Below are 19,168 nucleotides of genomic sequence, written 5' to 3'. Positions count from 1 at the left end.
GCAGGCTTTAGCCTACCGCCTGTCAATGGCACAGCTTCCAGTGTGCAGAGGAAACACCCTGGTAGTGCCTTGAAGAAGAAGGTCTTGAGGAAGCAGGACAACGTGCCCTTACTGCCCAAGAAGCCCATCATCCATGGAGACGGCAGCTTCCCACGCAACTCCTCAGGTAAGCCTGCTCCACAGCAGCTTTTTCCTGCACCGGTTTTCCTTGCACAAGGAGCACAAACTGCCTCCTGCCTCAGCCACCACAGCTGGGATCTTGGGTTCATAGCCTGTGCTGAGAATGAACAGCAAATCTACTCTTGAGTTACTCCAGCTCGGCAGAACTGGAGCAGTTGGTTCTTATTGATCCATTGGAAAGCTGAGCTGCATAAAGTAGTGGTAAAGACCTAAGCTCTGGCTTTTGCCCATCCTGATAGAGCAAACTACAGCACTGGTGCCAGGAGGCAGCTGTAACTGCAGGGATGAGCTCGGGGCAGTCTGGCAGGGTGTGCTCACTGTGCACCTACGAGTACCACCACGATCAATTGTCCACTCTCCATCTTGGCCCTCTGCCTGTGCTGCTGTCCGCCTCTGCAGCCAGCTTTCCTGCTCTCCCAGCAAGGGTTGTCTCTGCATGGCAGTCAGCCACTTGGTGCAGCCGTGCTGCTGCTCCCAGAAGCGCCCAATGGCTTCTCGCCGCTGCCATCCCACGGCCTGCAATGCCAAGAGGGAACAAGCAGCGCCTCCTGTGTCACCCCACCCAAATACAGCGGCCTGTGTAGCAGGTGACAGCCAGGAGGGGCTGCCTGGTGCTCCCAGGCTGTTTGCTGCCCGCAGTGAATACACAGCACATAGTCCCTAGTGGCTCTTGCCTCTCCTGTGAGGGCAGCCTGCCTGTGCTATGATCCTGAGTAGGGTGAGAGAAGAAGAAGGGAGCTAGGAATGATACTTTGAGTGCTCTTTTCTAGTGATGCTACTTCCATGCTCACAATTGACCAGAACTAGCCTGACGTGGCTCCCCATTCCTATTGAATATAGATGTGTACATCCACATCCTTCTGCAGTGACACCACTGATGGCAGTGACAGGGGTACACCAGTGACAGCCAGATTAGCTCCCATCTGAATATTTTTGATGTTACACTTCCTCCATACTGTGTGAGAACATGCAGGGTAGCACAAAACTTCTACAGATTCTAGAGCAGTTCATCTAGATTCTGTGCAATATTTAAACTCCATCATTTGAGACAGCTCAGATGTTTCCTTGTACACATTAGAAAACGACCTGTTGAGTGCATGACATGAAATTGATGATCAAGAGTCCTTTGGATGACAAGTGGGTTTCTTAAGAAATGCATTTATCATCTGAATTTTCTCATACCTTGTAAACTGACTATCAAGAGATTGTGTCTGCCAACAATTTGCATCTGTATTTACGTATTCTTATCATCAATTTGCATTTGGAAGGCTTTTTTATCAACCATCTGGGCTAGAGATTCCATTTTTCCACAAGAGAAAGCTTAGGCTTGCACAGTGTGCACACAAGTCCATTTGAGGACAAACAAATTTCACCTCAGCATCTTTCAAATACAGCCAGTGTGTACTTTATTGAAATAGTAAAGATTCATGATGCTTGGAAAGAACAAAATCCATGAACTACTCCCTTCCCAAGAGCAGGCTGAAATGTAAGTGCACTCAGCTGCCCTCTGTCTAGAATATTTGAAGCCAATGGGAACAGAGGCGCTGTGAGGTGTGAAGGGTCAGGTATCGCTGTTCCCTGGTAGCTGCTCTGAGGGGATTCAGCCGGGCCCAGCAGGACTCGCTTGTTCAGGCTCGGCTTGGTGCTGTCACGAGGCAGCTGCAGGTCTTTCCTCAGGGAGTTGCAGAGTGCCTCTGTCCTCAGGGCTCGGGGAAATCAGGGCGCTGAGACAGGAGAGGCAGCTGAGGGGTCCCTCGTGGGGAGCAAGTCCTGCTGGTGGGCACTGTCTCACAGGGAGTGGGAGCTCTGCGGCCTCAGGAACGTGCCGCTGGCTGTGGTACCTGTGGCACTTGGGAGCTGGCGCTGTGTGGGCAATTGTCAGGTTGAGCCAAGGAGCTGTGCCCAGCTGGGGGGGCTGGGAGAAAGCAAGGAGCCAGAGAGCAGGGAATTCTCTGAGCCAGTGCCAGTTTGTACCTCATGGAAGCCTGGCTGGGAGATGGGGCTGCAGGCCGCTCCATGGCGGGGTGCCTTGCCCGGGGCTGCAGCGCTCATGGCTGACCCTCTCCTTACAGTGACCCCGCAGACGGCCACTGGTGCCGAGCGCCGAGAGGAGCCGCTCCGTGGGAAGGGGCAGAAGGACGGAGCCTCTTTGGAGCCACAGCAGTCCTTGCTCGAGGCACTCTCCTTGCTCAGCAGCGATGACTGGTAAGAAAGGCCCCGTTCACTCTGTCTCCCTCTTAGCGTTAAGGTAGGTTAGGAGAGCATCTTGCTAGTGCCTCTGAGCCCCAACAGCACAGAGAGCCGAGGGGCACCAGTGAAACCACTCCAGAGCAGAGAGAGGATAAAGATTTGAGAGCAGCCTTTTCTTGGCCTTGGTCTGCAGCAGTGCTCCAGCTGCAGCAGGTCCGTGCTGTTTCCTCGCTTTGCCTGCTGCTCTGTGGAGCTGCAAAGGAAATCTTGAGGGAAGAGAGAAAGCTGTGGGACAAGATGATTTGCTGGCTGAAGCCAGAAGCAGGATGGCAGCAGTTTGGAGTGTAGAGATTTGGGTGCCTCGGGGCCCAGTGGGACTGAGTAAGATTTGTCTCTGGCCCCACTGCTGGCAGCAGTGGCAGGAGTCAGGGTCTGCCTGTGACCTTCTGCATGTGAGTCCCAGGAGCAGCTACAGGGAGTTCTTCTTTCTGAGAAATGCACTGAGTTGTGCTATAGAGTCACTCAGCCTGTCATTAGTCCTGAGGGGCTCATGGCAGAAGAGAAGGAAAAAGAAATAAAATCCTCTAGGAATCTTGCACTTTTGCAAGTCAACTGTTTCCTTCTCACTGCTTCATATGGGCCTGAGATGTTTTGTCAATACTCACAATGTGTCCCAAACTTAGACACAGACAGAAGGAGGCCTGTAGAGGCCCAGAGGTGATAACCCCACAAATGTTAGGTGATATTGGTTGTCTTTTTGATGTCTGGGTTATCATCTACTCACTGCTGGATGCTTCATTCACCCTGGGATAAGGACTCCATTCACCCTGGGATAAGCATGAAAAATCTGCTGCAATGCATCTCCTTGTGCAGTCGCCTTTGCTCTGCCCTGTCTCTTCTGCTTTCTCTTCCCCATTTCTGTTTGGTGCCCTGTGAGGTGCAGAGAGCTTCTGCAGCTGTGGGGGGGTCCGGGTGACACTCAGGGATGCCCGTGGCATCGGCCGCCAGCCCTGCGCTGCAGCCCCGATGCATCACGCGCCTTCCTGTAGCTCAGGTCCTGCCCAAAGCAAGTGCTGAGAGAGGGAGTTGTTTGCACCTTGTAAATAACATGTTGCTGTTGTTTTAGGTAGGGGCTTTTGGGAAAAGCTAGACTTTCAGCTGTTCTTGCCCGGGTGTGGAATCTTCTGGGGCATCCTGCTGCTTTCCTGGAGAATGTGTGAGGTGGAGTGGAGTGGGTGACAGACAGGCCTAGATTGCAGAGTGGAAACTCAGCTACAGAGTGCCAGTGCAGACTCTCACTGCTGAACTGCCTGCTGGAGCTGGCAAAGAAGGAAAATGCCCCAGACACAGCCCAATGGGACTGTGTCTCAGGGACAGGTACAGGGAGGTGACAAGAAACAGCAGCATGGCACGGTCTCACAGCCTCCAGGAAGCACTGACATAGGGACTTCATGTGCCAGAGACTTCAGAAAGGCTGTCTTGTTAAACGGCCACAAGTGAAGACTCTGAAAGCCCTCTATTTGCCTCTTGGATTTGTGTATGCTTTTGACAGCCACAGCAACCTGTGGCAGCGAGTTCCACGATTTCATCAAGTACTGCTTGAAAAGCACCTCCCTTTGTTTGACTGAGCCGCCAGCCTGGTAAATTCAGAGGGTGCTGCCTAGTTCTTGGGTGGAGAGAAAGTCAATCTTTTTGGTACTTGCCTTTCAGGGAGCTGAAGGAGAAGGGACTCTTCAGCATCAAACACCTGGCTGAGTCCCACTCAGAAGTCCTTCTTTGTAGACTTCGTGAGGTTTGCTTGGCACTTACCAATGAGGTAAGAACATTGTTCTGAATCGTCCTCCGTGCTTCTTACACGGTGTGTAGAGTAGATATGTGCTTGTTCATCTCCCTGTGTGCTCAGGGACTGCCTTCATTTCTGTTTCTAGACCTTATCTTTCTCATGTCTGTCAGCTCTCTATAGGATCTGTGTGCACATGTAGCTCTATTTACTGGTAGGTCGGGCATCTGACACTCTCCTCTTGGAGCGAGCTGCCATTACAATGCAACGTGCAAATGCAGAAGCGGAGACACTAATTATGTTATTTGCTGCAGTCCAAATCTCTGCCCAAGCTGTAATTCAACACTGCCAATTAGTCTGTAGACTTGAGCCTGTGTTTTCTGTTTCCTGGCTGAGGGCTTCAACTGCTGCTGTTGCTTTTTCAAACAGGAACAAATGACTCTTTTGTCTTTATGACTTGTGCCTTTATGGCTTGAGAGCAGCCCTTGCTTTAATTTGTTTCTTTGTTTTTTGAATAAAAGGGCCTAAAACCAAAGCAGTGGACATTCCAGAAGAATTACGTAGAACACTTTAAGTGAAATAATATGTTTTAGGCCTGCAGGAAGCAGGCCTGAGGCCTAGCACAAGTAGGTGCCAGAGTTAAGTGCCTTTCTGTGCTTGTGCTCTTCTGCTCTGCCTGTGCTTTTGTGTTCCCCTGGACACAGCGGGAAGTGTTGTCATTTCCTGGGACTTTTGTCTAAGGCAACTGGTTTTCTTTTCAAGGTGATTCTTATGTTTCCCCGCATGACTTCCCCAGGTGACCAACCTTCGCTCAAAGGTGTCTTACTCTGCAATCGTCACTCTTGGAGAGCTCTTTGTGACCTTGCAGAAGGACATGGACTCGGAGGTGGATGAGGTTGCTCGGGTCCTTCTCCAGATGGTGTGGAACTCCCCAGAGTTTGTTCAGAAAGCAGCCAGTCACACCCTGGGAGTCATGGTGGAGCATGTGACTCCTGCACGAGCAATGACTGCTCTCATGGACAGTGGAGTCCAGTAGGTTCTTCTTCTCTTAGTGATATTCTTCACCTTCTATTGTGTGTGGGGGGGGAGAAGGGCTGAGAGAGAGAATGGGAACGGTGGGAGGGAAGGGTCCTGTATCCTGCATCTTCTGTGATCTCAGTGACTTGATTCTCCAATCAACCTCACTTCTTTCCTCTTGTCACCTATTTCTGCCCTCGTGCAGCCCTTTAGTTGACAGAATCACAGAGCTGTAGAATATGCTGAGTTGGAAGGGGCCCATCAGGCTCATCGAGTCCAGCTCCTGGCCTTGCACAGAACAAACACGCCAAGGGTCACACCATGTGCCTGAGAGCGTTGTCCAAAGGCTTCCTGAACTTTCTCAGGCTTGGTGCTGTGACCAGTACCCTGGGGAGCCTGTTCCAGTGCCCAGCCACCCTCTGGGTGAAAAACTTTTTCCTGATATCCAAGCTCAACCTCCCCTGACTCAGCTTGCTGCTGCTTCCTGGAGTTCTCCCAGTCTGTCCGAGTTGCCTAGATGTGGTGAATGGTGGGCAAGTGAAAGTGCCTGCAAAGGCTAAGGATAGAGCCCTGTGGTTTTGTGGGAAGAGGGACAATTGCAACTGCAGCTGTGAGCGCTCTTTGATATTTCACAGCCCTAACCACAGAGGCCTTGGGAAAAACCATGCATCCTCATTATGCCATTCACTTGAGAAGTAAGGAGGGTTCTTGCTGGGGCATGGAGCACATGGGGGAGAACGTGCTGGGTGTGGCACAGCCTGCACAGCAGGTGCAGCTCCTGCCAAGAGGAGTCTTGTAGGACTGTCCTGGCCTTAGAGGCCCACTTGCTATTCAAACTGATGTCTCATGTTAGCCTTGAGATGATGAATCACTGTACAGGCACCTTCACAGGCCGACTGCCATGGGACAGCTGAAGCAGGTGCTGCCTTAAGTGTTGGTGCTGGGCCTGATAGTCCCCAAGAGACACTGTCTAGAACAGGACAAGCTGGCTAAACTGACTGCCACCCTTTCCTCAGCTTTGGAAAAGGGGGAAACGTTCAGATGTATCTCTCGCCAAGCCTCACAGAAGAAACTGGCTGCATTGCAGAATATTCTGCAACTTCATGTCCCACAGCGTGTTTTCCCTGCATTTGTTTCTTTCCCAAGGTCTGCAGATTTGGGGGTAAATGGGTGCAAATATCCTCAATCCTGCTGCGGCTGTCTGTGTAGTGGCTGGCCCCTGATGGGTCAGCCTGGGTTGTCTTTAATTTCCCTCTTTCTCAGAGTGAATTTGGGGAAAGACGTTGAGTATCAGATAGTGCAGGGAGACTGAATTCCTCACTCTTGCTTGCAGGCAGTCCTTCTGTAGAGTGCTAACTTTGTGTTTCTCTGCGGACAGAACCTTCTACAGGTGTCCCAAGTGTCAGGGAGAACCCAGGCCTCCTTCCCCCAGCAATGACAGGGAGCATGCTCTGGCCAAGGCCTGCGCTGTGTCCCTCTGCTCCCTGTGCCCCAGTGTCCGCTCTCTTCTTCCCAGGAGCCGCCACGTCCAGGTGCGGAAGTGCGCGGCCCAACTCCTCCTGTCCTTGATGGAGAAAACTGGAGTCACGAAGCTCGCAGGAACGCCCAGGGCTGAGAGGCTGGCGCACGCGGCAGGGACGCTTGCTCAGGACTGTCACGAGGACACAAGGTAATGATCTTCATTTCACCTCCTAAAACAGGAAAACTGTTGGGTGTCTGGCTGTAAAGGGCAAAACCACAAAAGAGTGGAAGCTAAAGGAAATATTAAGTTCCCTCACTGTGTGGATGAGGTTCACAGAGTCACGGAATACGCTGAGTTGGAAGGGACCCATCAGGGTCATCGAGTCCAGCTCCTGCCCGTGTGCAGGGCCCCCCAAGAGTCACTCCATGTGCCCGAGAGCATTGTCCAAAGGCTTCTTGAGCTCTGTCAGGCTTGGTGCTGTGACCACTGCCCTGGCTTGTCTGGGGAAATGACTGTGCTGGGGAACGTGAGGTTGTCCCGCAAGAGGGAGCATTGCCAACTTCCTGGGACTTGAATGATTCTTTCCTGAGATCAAAAGAGCCATCAGATGAGCCAGTCAAACAGTTTTGCTTGGCCTTAGGTGCACAAGACAAAGCCAAAATGTTGTCTAATGTTCATCACTGAAGGATCGCATACATCTATTTCTCATTAACTTAAGACTTTCCTAGAAATATTCCCGGGGTCTTTAGCCAATGTATTCAGTCTTTCTAAACCTCTTCTGCAGATTTCTGTAATGCTCTTATCTGTGGCTGAATGACCTCCAAATTGCTTCCTGAAGAAAACTGTGGTTTCCTAGTGGCAAAATCAACCCAAACCACCCAAATCCCCTCACTTTGAGGATTCAATTCCCATTAATAGCTGCCAAGAACGCATGAGCAACTAGCTGTCCCTGTGCATACATATGGTATAGAATAATCAAAAGCAAGCATGAGGCATTTGGTCCTGGCTTCCCTGCCAGTTAAAGAAAGGCAAATTACTGTGCAATGGCAGCAAGACACTGCTAATAAGCTCTGACTCAAAGCAGAGGTGTTTTGCTTGTTCCCTGGGATCCTTCGATGCCACAGAAGCGCACCCACAGTTTCAGAGTGAGATTGTATTTTTCTGTTGCCCCACGTTCTCCTCTTGCCTCTTGTGTTCAGCTGACAGCACTGTGCAGTGACAAGTGGAGGTAAATCTCTCTCTTTGCTGAGTAGGTAATGCCTTCTCATGCAGGTATGGCAGCTGCTGAGTTTAAGGTATCAGCTTATTCTGTTAATGCTCCTCATTTGTTTGTTCACCTTCTATTCTTTCTTTCCTTCTTTCTTTCTTTCTTTCTTTCTTGTTTTAGGCATTATGGACAGGAGATGGTGAAAATGATGCTGAATCACCAAAAATTTAAAAGGCTTTTGGAACAATCTCTTTCCACCCGTGACCTGGAAGATATTCTGACAAGAATGAAGAAGAAAGTAAGTGCTTGGTAGGAGAAATGTCTCCTTTGTGCAAGTATTGCCACTGCTGATATGAGATCAAACAGACCTAATCTTATCTCATTCCTCTTCTGCCAAATCATTTTGCTCCTGGGAATGAACTGTTGATCCGTAGCCTGTTCATCTGCAGAGCACAAAGGAACTGATAATATTAGGGGAAAAGTGGGGTATTGGATATTTTGAATATTGGCCACAAACAGGGAAGGGAAAGAGGAGAAAATGTGTTTACATTTAAGCATAACCCCCCACCCCACTATCCCTACTCTGCCCCCAGTGACGCAATTAAGTGAGAACAGTGCTTCTGGAGATAACAGAGTCTTTGCAAAAGACACAGGAAGCAGTAGTGCCAAGAAAATTTCCAAATATACAAAAGATGTCCCAGTCAATCCCAATTCCTACAATTACTGTCTGTCTTCTGGGAATACTGCCTTGCTGTCATGCCCTGTGCAGCTGGAAGAAGCTTGGTGAATTCAGCAGCATCCAGTGGAAAATCATTTGTTTGCCTGGGGTATTTTTATTCTTTTTACCTACGTTATAGAAGGGAGTGTGCCTTTGTGCAGCAACAGGGAGAGTGAGTGTGGAACCAAATCAACTTCCAACACAATGGGCCAACCTCCAAAGAGTCCAAATTTTTCTGCAGCTTCCTTTAAGAGCATTAGTTCCCTACCAGTTTGCATTATTCCCATTTATGCTCAAGAGGAATGAATTGGGGATTTTAGACTGCTGCTCAGTATGGTAGCAGCCATAACCTGCCTTGGGCTATTGAAAACAAAGAGTTGGCATCACTGAACCTCTGGCCTGTTTCCTTCTGTAAGTTCGGAAAGGTTTGCCCAAGCCTTGGTTGCAGTGATCCTGGTTATAAGTTGTGTTTTAAACAGGTAATTTCCTATTTTACATTCTAAAGATCCATGGGGTTTCTTTATGCCTTTGTAGGGGATGGAAACGCAGAAGGATGAACACCCATCTGTCGAGAAGCCTGTGAAGAAGAGGAGCGATGGCTCGAAGAAGCCCCAGGCCACATTGCCTTCTAGTAAACGGTACTGAGCACTTTAGTTAGATGTGACAAAGCACGTGGCAAGCTTTACATGTCTCTTCCTCAGGAAAATCTTTCTGGTGGAGATGACCTGTGCCAGAGATTGTTTCCTTTCCCTACAAATGCTCTATCATAAAAAATGTCTCCTTCTGCATTACGCTGAACACAACTTCTCTGGAAGGGTTTCCACAAAAAATGGGCGACAAAAAGACACCCATTGGTTGCAGCTCAGAAGATCCAGTGCAGTGGCAAGGACAGTGCTGTGGAGGCTGTGAGAGGGCCATGTCTCCGCTGCCTCACTTGGGACAAGTAAATTCAAGCAGGGTTTTTTTCCTCTGAGAGCAGTCTTTTTCAGATGGGTGTTTTGATGAGAAGTCCCAGTCTAGAAGCAAGATGCCGTTCCCCAAAATAGCACTTCCCATGCATGTGGTTTGGCCTTCCTGAGTCATGGTTTTCTTACCCTCAGACAGTACCAAGATGAGTAGTAAGTAGCAAGCCAGTTCCTGAGCAACTTTGGTCAACAGGTGTCTCAATGTGGACGTTTTGTCTTGACATTCCTGTCCTTCATACTGTTTGCTTGATGGACAGCATGTTTGGTTTATTTCCCCCTGTGCTGCAATCAGCATTTGAGACAGGAATTTGGTCCTTGCTGTCTCTTCCTGCCAGTGGGAGAGCTACTTGTACCTGTTGTCCTCTGATAACAGAGGGGATTTATTTAGCTCTGTCATGCTCAGCGCTGGCAGGAGAGTGACCACATGCCTCAGTAGCATAGTCAGGATCTTCCCATGCTCAAGAGAGTTGTTCCCAGTGGGTTTGTTAAGCTGTGGATCTAGTCTCTAGGGAAGCAATCATGTGAGCGTAGTGCTGGGATGTCTGGCTTCTGTTTTTATCCCTGTTACGGATTTTCTGGATCCTTCAGATATGCCCCTATCCATCTGTTCAGATGCATCTGAGCTACTTTTCCAGATTGTCATGCCTGCTGTAGAGACACTTCTCCAGAGGGATGAGTTTCCTTATTATAAGACGCACACCTCCCTCATGATGAGGCATTTAAACATGGAAGTAGCATCTCTCTTTCCTCACAAAGCAGTGCGACATGTGTACCTGGGAAGCCGTCTGGAGAGAAGTGAGATGCATCTCATCCTTGGTTTTCCTGAGTAAGCACTGGTGAGAATGTTGCTTGCAGATTGTCTCCTGTAATGATTGTCATGAGGCCTCCCGTTGTTTTTCAGATCAGGATTTTCTAGCTTGAAATCACATCATTAGGAAACCTCTCCAAGATGTTCTGCTCACAATTAACTGAAGGTATGATCACCAACAGGTCCGCATTTGGTTTTATTCAACAGGGTGAAGTCTACCTCTGATGGACGCCTCCTACGCCGCCCAAAAGCCCAGGTCACGTTACCTCCGGCTGTGGAAGAAACGGAGCCGCTCCAGAAGCTGTACAATCTCCTGGAAGCCAAGGAGTTTAAGACACGGATGGAAGGAGTGGCACTCCTCCTAGACCTGTGCAAAAGCAGCCCCCAGCTCGTCTCCACTAACACTGTCCAAGTATGTAGGGTGTCTTCATTGTTCCTTTCCTTTAGCTCCTTTCCCAAGCCTGCAGCAGGAAAGTTAATTCAGTGTGTCTTGGCACTACATCCTGGCTGTGTGGGACAGGCTGGTGCCTCTTACCCTGAAATATTTAATTCAGGTCCACGCTTCAGGACAAGTTCTTTCAGTCCAGATGTATTTGTCTGGCAGGTGCCTATTGATGCTGTTCATCAGATGAGGACAGAGTTTTCTGCTGGTGTAACTTCTGCTGTCTCCTACTCCCACTTGGGTTAAGTGAAGGGAATCCAGCCACTGAAAGCGTGGCAATTATTCTCTAGACAAAAAAATGGGTTTGGATGGGGAAGAGAAATATCAGGCTGGGCAGGTTTAAACCAATTTTTTTTGAAAGGATACTTCTGTAAACTCCGACTTGTCTTGCACAGGCACAACTCTGGTTACTCGTTTCCATCGGCATCCCTAGTCCTCTTGGTAAAGACGGTGCTCACCCTTCTTGGGGGGTCTTTTTTCTCTTTGGAAAAGGAGGGAAATGGCTAGGGACAGATCTCTTCCTTCTCCTCCCAGTAGCTGCTTTTTCCCTTTGTCCAGAAAATGGTGCCTGATAATGTGGCTGTCAAGGGACTGAACCTGCTCTAATGAGAGTGGTCCAGCACATTAAATTTCAGAAGTCTACCTGCTAGGTAGACAATTGGTCTGGATCCTGGAAGAGTTGATCAGAGCCCTGCACTTCTCCAGACACAGGTTCTGAGACAGATGGAACAAAACCTGGATCTCCTCCAGCCATAGTTTTGGCAAAATCGTAACTGTCCTCAGAACTTGAGACAACTGCGTAGAAAAAGGGGCATTGTAAATATCTGGTTCCATACTTCGAAAGCAAAGATACCATTTTGCATCAATAAATGGGATGAATTTAATGACTGAAATGTGGAGAGAAACACCATAGGAACTATCCTGTCCCCACCCAAAGCTCTTCAAAATATATGAAAATCTTTCAACCAGCATGAGGTTGCGCAACCATTCCAGTGAGCGGCCCACAGGAAAACAGGGAAATTGTGCAAACACACGCAGCCACGTGACACAGAGTTTTTCCTCCAGAAAACCTAAGTAACACATTCACATGCATTTTCTTCTCTAACATCCGAGCCTGGAAACCATGAAGACTTTGGTGTCAAAAGGTTACAGTTTGCACAGGGCTCAGAAGTGTTTTTCCCTAAGGCAGAGCAAATTGCCATGTGAGGTTTAAAAGCTTCAAATGACTATGAAAGGCAACTGAGAAATAAATTCTGGAAAGGCAGCATTGTCAGTGATCATGCAGCCCACCAAGAGCTGGAGCTGAACCCAGAATTGCTTCTTCCAGCTAGGCAAGAATTCAATATGCTGGCAAGCACTGGTCCATGGTACCAAATGATCCCATACCCGTGGGCTGAATGGCACCCAGGCTAGGGTACAGATTTGAGGAACCCTTGTCACCTGTTCAATAACCTCACAGTCCGCTCATCCTTCTGCAAACAAGTTGCAAACAACGCCGTTGGACTGCTGTCCTGGGTAAATATACATACAGATGCCTTTTCCAAAGCAGTGCCTCTTTTCCCAGTGAAATACACGTCCTCTTCTTACCTATGGAATTGTGATTGAAGACACCTCTGAGCCAGATCCGTCTGACATTGCAAAGGAGCAAAGCTTTGGGATTTGGGCACATTCTCTTTGTTGCTTTGCTCAGGCCTTTTGTGAGCACAGAATAGATCGAGGCAGAAAACTGGAGACTACACAGGATCTTCTGGGTCCATTGTCCCCCAAACATGGTAATAGGTGGCCCCATTGTAATGCTAAATAACAAACAGCAGCACAAATGACATGAAGAAAACATGGCAAAAGAGGAAGAGGAGAGGCGCTGTGAGGAAAGAATACCGTGAGACAGTGGCACGTTGAGTCAGCTGCACTCTGACAACCTCTAGGCTAGCAGGTCTCACATTCTCGGCTTGTTTTTTTTAAAAATTATTTTATTTAAAACAAACAAAACCAATCAAAATAAAATATATACTGTTGAAAATCTAGTTTCAAAATTTAAAAGATAAAATGACAACACATTTATTCAAACTACATCTACATGTCAGAACATATGTACATCTGTAACTACAAAGCCTAACGTATAAATCCAAATCTTCAAACATTCTTCGGACAGGCAGCACCTTCTTCCTGAGCTCGAGGAAAGAGAGCTCTTCTGGACAGGAGGCAAGGGCTTTGTCGGTTAGGGAACATAGGAAATGTCCAAGGAAAACTTCTTGATAAGACTGTAGCCAGTCACGCCTGCAAAGTGGAGACACAAAATATAACAGAGGCCACAATGCAAACCTAAAGCATCAGAAGCTACGTATTTAATGGGACAGACCACCTGGAAACTTCTAAAGAGCTGCACAGGGAAACACTCTCCTGCCAGCAGCCACTTGAGGCAGGCCAGGGAGACACCCTGACCCACTTGCACAGAGCCAGCACAGGAACAGCCTGGCCTCTGGGCTGCCCTGGGACAGCAGGGAGCCCAGAGGCCTGTGCTTTCCAGGAATGGCTCAGCTGCACACGCACCCTCCTGCTCCTCTCCCGGCCCCACAGCTGAGCAGCCCTACAGCTCCACGGGGCACTGGGAGCAGCACAGCTCAGTGCAGGGGGCACATGCAGGGCAGAACTGTTCCCTGGCAATGTGCCCAGGCTCTCTAGGCTGGCACAAGAGCCTTCCTCCCGCCAGAGAGCGGCCCAGCTCCCGCCTTACCTCTTTGTGAGGCTGAGCCATGCTCAGCCTTCACCTTGTGCTCCCTGGCAGTGACCCCGGGGGCAGCGCTGCTCAGCTGCCCCTGCCGGGGCTCCTGGGCCAAGGCCCCCTGAGCAGGCTGCGAGCGGAGACCTGCACTGCCAAGGCCGGGCTTCCGCACGTCAGTCTTCAAGCCAAAAAGTTCAGCCAGTTCCCTTGGGAACAGAGGCATCCCAGGTCCTATCACACACCATGAACTCTTTCCCTTCTTCCTCTGGGTTTTTGTTGTAGACTCAGAAGAAGCTGTAGATCAGGTACAAGGGAAGAAGTGAGTTAGTTGAACTCCCACCTTTACAATCACCACAACTAATGGGTGAGGCACTCGAGGGGTTATTTATTATTGAGAAGATCACTTTGTTTTTATTTTTCATGAAACTAGCATCACTATAATTGCTCTGAACTGTATGGAGCTGGCAGGAAGGGAGAGAGAGATTCCACTACTTTGCTTCTGTGCTGCTCATGGCTCATCCACTACTTGGGGATCCCTTTCCTTCCAAACAGTTGGCAACCCACAGGGGTCTCTAGAATTTGACAATTCCACCTAGGAAGTAATTGCTTTCCAAAGCCAGTTTTCAAGGCCTTTGTTTCTGTAACTCCCCCTCAGTTCTTGGTTGGGTTTTCTTGGTGGTTTTTATTTCTCTTTACAACAAAGGCAGTGCTGGGACACAAACAATGGCACCACGTGTTAGAAGCAAAAGAAGATTTGCAATCAAATTTAGATGTCCCCACTATTCAAGCAGCCCATATCTGTAGGGAACACATTGGTCATGCAAACGTCCCAGCTTTCTCTGCTTTGTTGCTCCAGGAGTTTATTCCCTGCTTTCCTTCCTGCAGAGACACCCAAACCCAACATAAACATGACCTGCCTCAAAACATTTCTGATCTTTGCTAATCCTGACAATTCAAAATTTTCTTAATGGAAACGGCATGGTGCAGGTTAATCTGAAATGCTCTCCAACGGAGCTTTTGAAACTCAGAGAACTAATCATTCTGTACAGGCCTCCATCAATGATAAATCGTTTTTCTGCATCAGCAAAATTGTTTCTTCAAATCTCATCTCTCCTATCATTCCATACCCAGAGATGGCAAAGGAACAACAACCCTGGCATTGAGGCTTTGAACTTGAAAGCAGGCGCTGACACACATGCATCAGACACCTCATTTGACCTGGCACAACTCTTCTTGTCAGGGATCAGGCAAGGCAGGGACGGGGGACAAGGCAGAAGGCATCTCCTCCCCCAGCCTCAGCCTGCAATACTGACACGGGCAGAGAGAGTCGGGGAAGAGATTTGACATCGTGAACCTGCCATAGGTGGCTTTAGGCTTGTGCTGTCAGAGGATGACAAACTCTGATCCTGCATAGGCTGCATCCATTTGGAAGTCTCCTTCCCCTTAACTGGAACATTCACAAGGACTTTCTGTCTAAGGAGGTTTCCCTATTTCTCCCCATGCAAAACCAGGCAATGTCCATGAATCTCCTTCAGATCTCAAAGGGTTCAGCGCAGAAACTGCCCCAAGGGAAGGTGTTCTCCTTCTTCCTTCAAAGGCAGGAGGAAGGAGTGGGAACATTTCTCCTTTCATGCTAAATGTCTTTTTTTCTCTACTAATTATGACCTTAGAAAGGGTGCAGGGAGATGAAAGGCATGTGCAGGATGGAGAGGAATGTTTTCTTTTCCTGTGGCGCATTTCCCGAGCCCCAAGGTACCAGTGCAGCTCCTGGAGTAATTTTCACTGCACCACCGGAGCACACTCCCAGTGACCAGGCTCTGGGAGAATCCACTGAGCCCATCAAGGAATTGAAAGGAATTTGAAGACATTTAAACCAGGATGGTTTTCAACCAAACTGCCACAATGCCACCCCTGGGTCAGCATTCCAATGGGCATTTTAGGACAGACATGCCCTGTACCTACTTGCATGTTCAGAGTTCTTCTCTTTGCTTCTTCTGCTGGATCTTGGCCTTGAGAAAAGGGAGGACAAAAGAACATATGAGCAGGTAGAAAGAGAAGGGCATGGAATGTGTGTAGCATCAAAGGAGGCAAACCTTCTTAGCATGGTCCTCCTGATGAAGGAGGAAATGCAACACATAAACCCAACACGATGCAAAGCTGAGGAATTGTCCTTAAGCTTTCAGGTGCTGGAGTCCCACAGAGCTTGCCAAGCTCCGGCTGAAACACAGCAGTCATTCTTCAACTTGCATCAGACCTGCCCAGTTCTCTCCTTTTGCAGCCAAGTGGCTCCTACAGCCTCTGTGAAGCAGCAAGAGCTGCTGAGCTGAGACACAAGTCTGTATGGAGGGCAGCTACTTTTGTTCTCCTGCCCAAGCTTGACTTTGCCTGCTCATGCCTTACACTGGTGACAGTCTCGGGCTACATGGGGCCATAGCACTGCTCTCTCCTGAGAATGACAGTACACCTCCTTGCTCTTTCAAGGACAAAAAGGCCTTTTCCAACTCAGCTGCTAGGTAAGGATATTCCGATTGCACTTTAAAAGCCCTACGGACGCTTTTCAATTGGAATGATACTTCTGGGACTCCTGCTTTATCCTTGTCACTAGGATAAGCTTGACAGCTACATTTTCTCACACATATATCCAAGCCAATGTCTTTGCATCAGGTACAGTCCTATAACTCTTCTCTAGCACCTTGCCCTCTTTGATCTTAAGCCCAGATCGAAATACTAAACATCGATCAGATTATACATCTGTACCCCAAGTTTTATCTGGGCTCTGGTTTCACGGTGGAGGCCCAGGCACAGAGAAGTCACACCTGACATTTACAGGAGCAGCACCTGAATTTGCAGACACCTCCTCAGTAGCCAATATTTGCCCTGACATATCCTCATGGCTGCAGAAGTTGACAGGCAAGGATCACAGTATTCAAAGAACCGCAGTATCCACATCCATGCAATCCAGTTCCCAAATGACAGCACAAACACCACAGAGGGAATCAGTAGCCAAGTCCAGCAGAGGACCTGTTCTGAGGTGCTCTTAAGCCCTGCCTCCTCTTCCCCACAACCACCTCTGCTCTTAGGGCATATGGTGTTGGCTTTGCCATTGTGCTGGATCACCACAGATGGGCAAAATGGGGAATACACTGAGGTTTGCCTAAATACATGGGAGAGATGACTGTGGAAAATAACCTCACGAGATGGGAAACGCGAGGGGAACAGCACACTGGAGCAGCAGAAACCTTGGCTTACCTCATCTCCTGGGACTCCTGGAAATCCAGCTGCGGAGAGCTTGGGACAGACGCTGCCGCACTGCTCACAGGGGGACTCACTGCCTTGCGTATTGGGGGGATCAAAGGTGGTCCCAATGATCCCTTCTTCATATCCCCAACACTGGAACACAGCAAGGAAGCCTGCAAAGAGTAGAACACAGTACTCCTCAGATCAAGCATCCAGCCTTGCCCCCATTCATGCCTGAAGACATTTAGCCATGCTCTTAGCTGAGACCTGGCAGAGATGTCAATGGAGCAGCTTGGTCTAGGACAGGGAATGGAAAGGGAAGTGGTGAGGGAGAGGCCATGTCCCACATTTGCCATCGCTATCCCTGTGCTCACTTCTCTGGAAATGTGGCTACATTCCCAGATGGCATCCACATGTTTGGCACCAAGATGTTCTGCGGTGCCACTGCCTCCACTGGCCTTTTGGATCGTATGGGAATGGCCTTGGATCCCTAGTCTCTCCCTGTCCCTAAAGCACCTAACAGCCAGTGCGGATCTCCAGCCAAGTCCCCACAAAGCCATCCTGCAGGATGTCCAAACCTGCTTTTCTCAAGCCCCTCATTTCTGCTGCTGCTTCCCTTCCCTCGTACAGTTCCCCAGCAGCCTTTGAGCCCCGATGCTGCTGAGCTCTGGGCATGCTCGGTGCTCTCCAGCTCCCACACATCCATCATCTCAGGCTCACTGGCATTTAGGAAGTTCTGCTGAGCTCCCTGCCCTGCTGCTCTCTGGAAGGCCTCTGCCTGCCCAAGTTGCTCCAGGGCCCCCATGCCATGTCCAGCAAGCGGGGTGGAGGCAGCGGGGGCAGATGCACACCCTTCCTTAGGATCCCATTGTCCCTGGCACAGCTAAAGAGCCAAATCAGGCCCTGTTCAAACTTCAGTGGACGGATCAGTTCCTCTCAGGGATACGCTGGGCCCTTTCTCAGCAAGGCTGGAATCAAGTACACAAGCTTTGGGTTGGACATTCTGTTTACCAAAGCTGTTGTTCATCTGCCTCCTCCTGCACCCCACGGCAAACCCAAAACAACTGCAGGTCCTGGCCCTGCTGCAAAGGCAATCGTGGGGGTGGGCTCTGGGCTGCTCTCCCCATGGCCACCTGCCACCCCTTCCCTCTGGACAAAGCCATGCCAGAATGCACAAAGCTGCCCAGAAGCTGATGAAGTCTAGAAATAGCATCAGAGACAACTGGGCACAAGGGCATGGCTGTACAACTCAAAAGCTGACACAACCTGGAACTGACTTTGCAGGACTGCCTGTTCCAGCAAACACCTTTCTCCGTCCAAACCGGGCACAGCTGACAGAAAACACCACCAAGACACAGAGATGGTTCACACATACCCGTAGTTTACTAAATGTAGAAGGATTGGTTCACAAGATTGGCCAACTTCAGCTGCTCTGACTGCCTGTTGGTGTTTTCTCAGCCATAAGACAGAGCAGGAGCCACAAGAGAGCCAGAAACCATTCAAAGACCTCCCCTGCTATTGATACCCGCTGAGGACATGAAGCCTGCACTACACACCCACTGCAAAGACAGCCTGAAGTGCAGTGTCCTGCTGAGCTCTCCCTTTGCTCAGCTGCTTCCCTGGCCTCACACCACAGCAAAAGGTCTCCGAGCTTTGCCTACAGCACATAAACTGGAAATCCACCAGACAGGACTTAGGTTGGTGTCCTTACCATATGTCCTTTTCTCTCTAAACTCAGCTCCTGCTTTTTTCTCCTGTCATCATCATTGCCGGTGACATTTTTCCCATTCTCCTGCTCTCTGCTACTTATTTTGTTTGTGTTAGAAGAAGGAGAGCTCTTCTGGATGGGAGGCAATGGCTTGGAGGGAAGGAGCATAGAGGGAGATTCCACGGTAAACTACTTCGCAAGAGTGTAGCCAGTCAGTCCTGTAAAATGGAAACACAAAATATAACAGAGGCCACAATGCCAACATAAAGCCTCTGAAGCTACAGTATTTCATGTGAGAGATTCCCTGGAAACTTCTAAAGAGCTGCACAGGGAAACATGCTCCTGCCAGCAGCCACTTGAGGCAGACCAGGGAGACACCCTGACCCACTTGCACAGAGCCAGCACAGGAACAGCCTGGCCTCTGGGCTGCCCTGGGACAGCAGGGAGCCCAGAGGCCTGTGCTTTCCAGGAATGGCTCAGCTGCACACGCACCCTCCTGCTCCTCTCCCGGCCCCACAGCTGAGCAGCCCTACAGCTCCACGGGGCACTGGGAGCAGCACAGCTCAGTGCAGGGGGCACATGCAGGGCAGAACTGTTCCCTGGCAATGTGCCCAGGCTCTCTAGGCTGGCACAAGAGCCTTCCTCCCGCCAGAGAGCGGCCCAGCTCCCGCCTTACCTCTTTGTGAGGCTGAGCCATGCTCAGCCTTCACCTTGTCCTCAATTGGAAGTTGC

At 49.6% G+C, this 19,168-nt stretch overlaps 1 long non-coding RNA gene across 1 annotated transcript; it reads left to right on the top strand.

Moving 5' to 3' along the window:
• Window positions 1-5,140: 5,140 nt before the first annotated feature.
• LOC125323900 lies at window positions 5,141-8,057 on the top strand. The gene is made up of 3 exons (XR_007202686.1): window positions 5,141-5,182; window positions 6,684-6,836; window positions 8,017-8,057. It is a non-coding gene; the product is annotated as an uncharacterized LOC125323900 (long non-coding RNA).
• The last annotated feature ends 11,111 nt before the right edge of the window (window positions 8,058-19,168 follow it).

Source organism: Corvus hawaiiensis, chromosome 3 (assembly GCF_020740725.1).
Source record: "Corvus hawaiiensis isolate bCorHaw1 chromosome 3, bCorHaw1.pri.cur, whole genome shotgun sequence".
Classification (NCBI taxonomy): Eukaryota; Metazoa; Chordata; class Aves; order Passeriformes; family Corvidae; genus Corvus; species Corvus hawaiiensis.
This window is presented reverse-complemented; position numbering and strand designations above follow the sequence as displayed.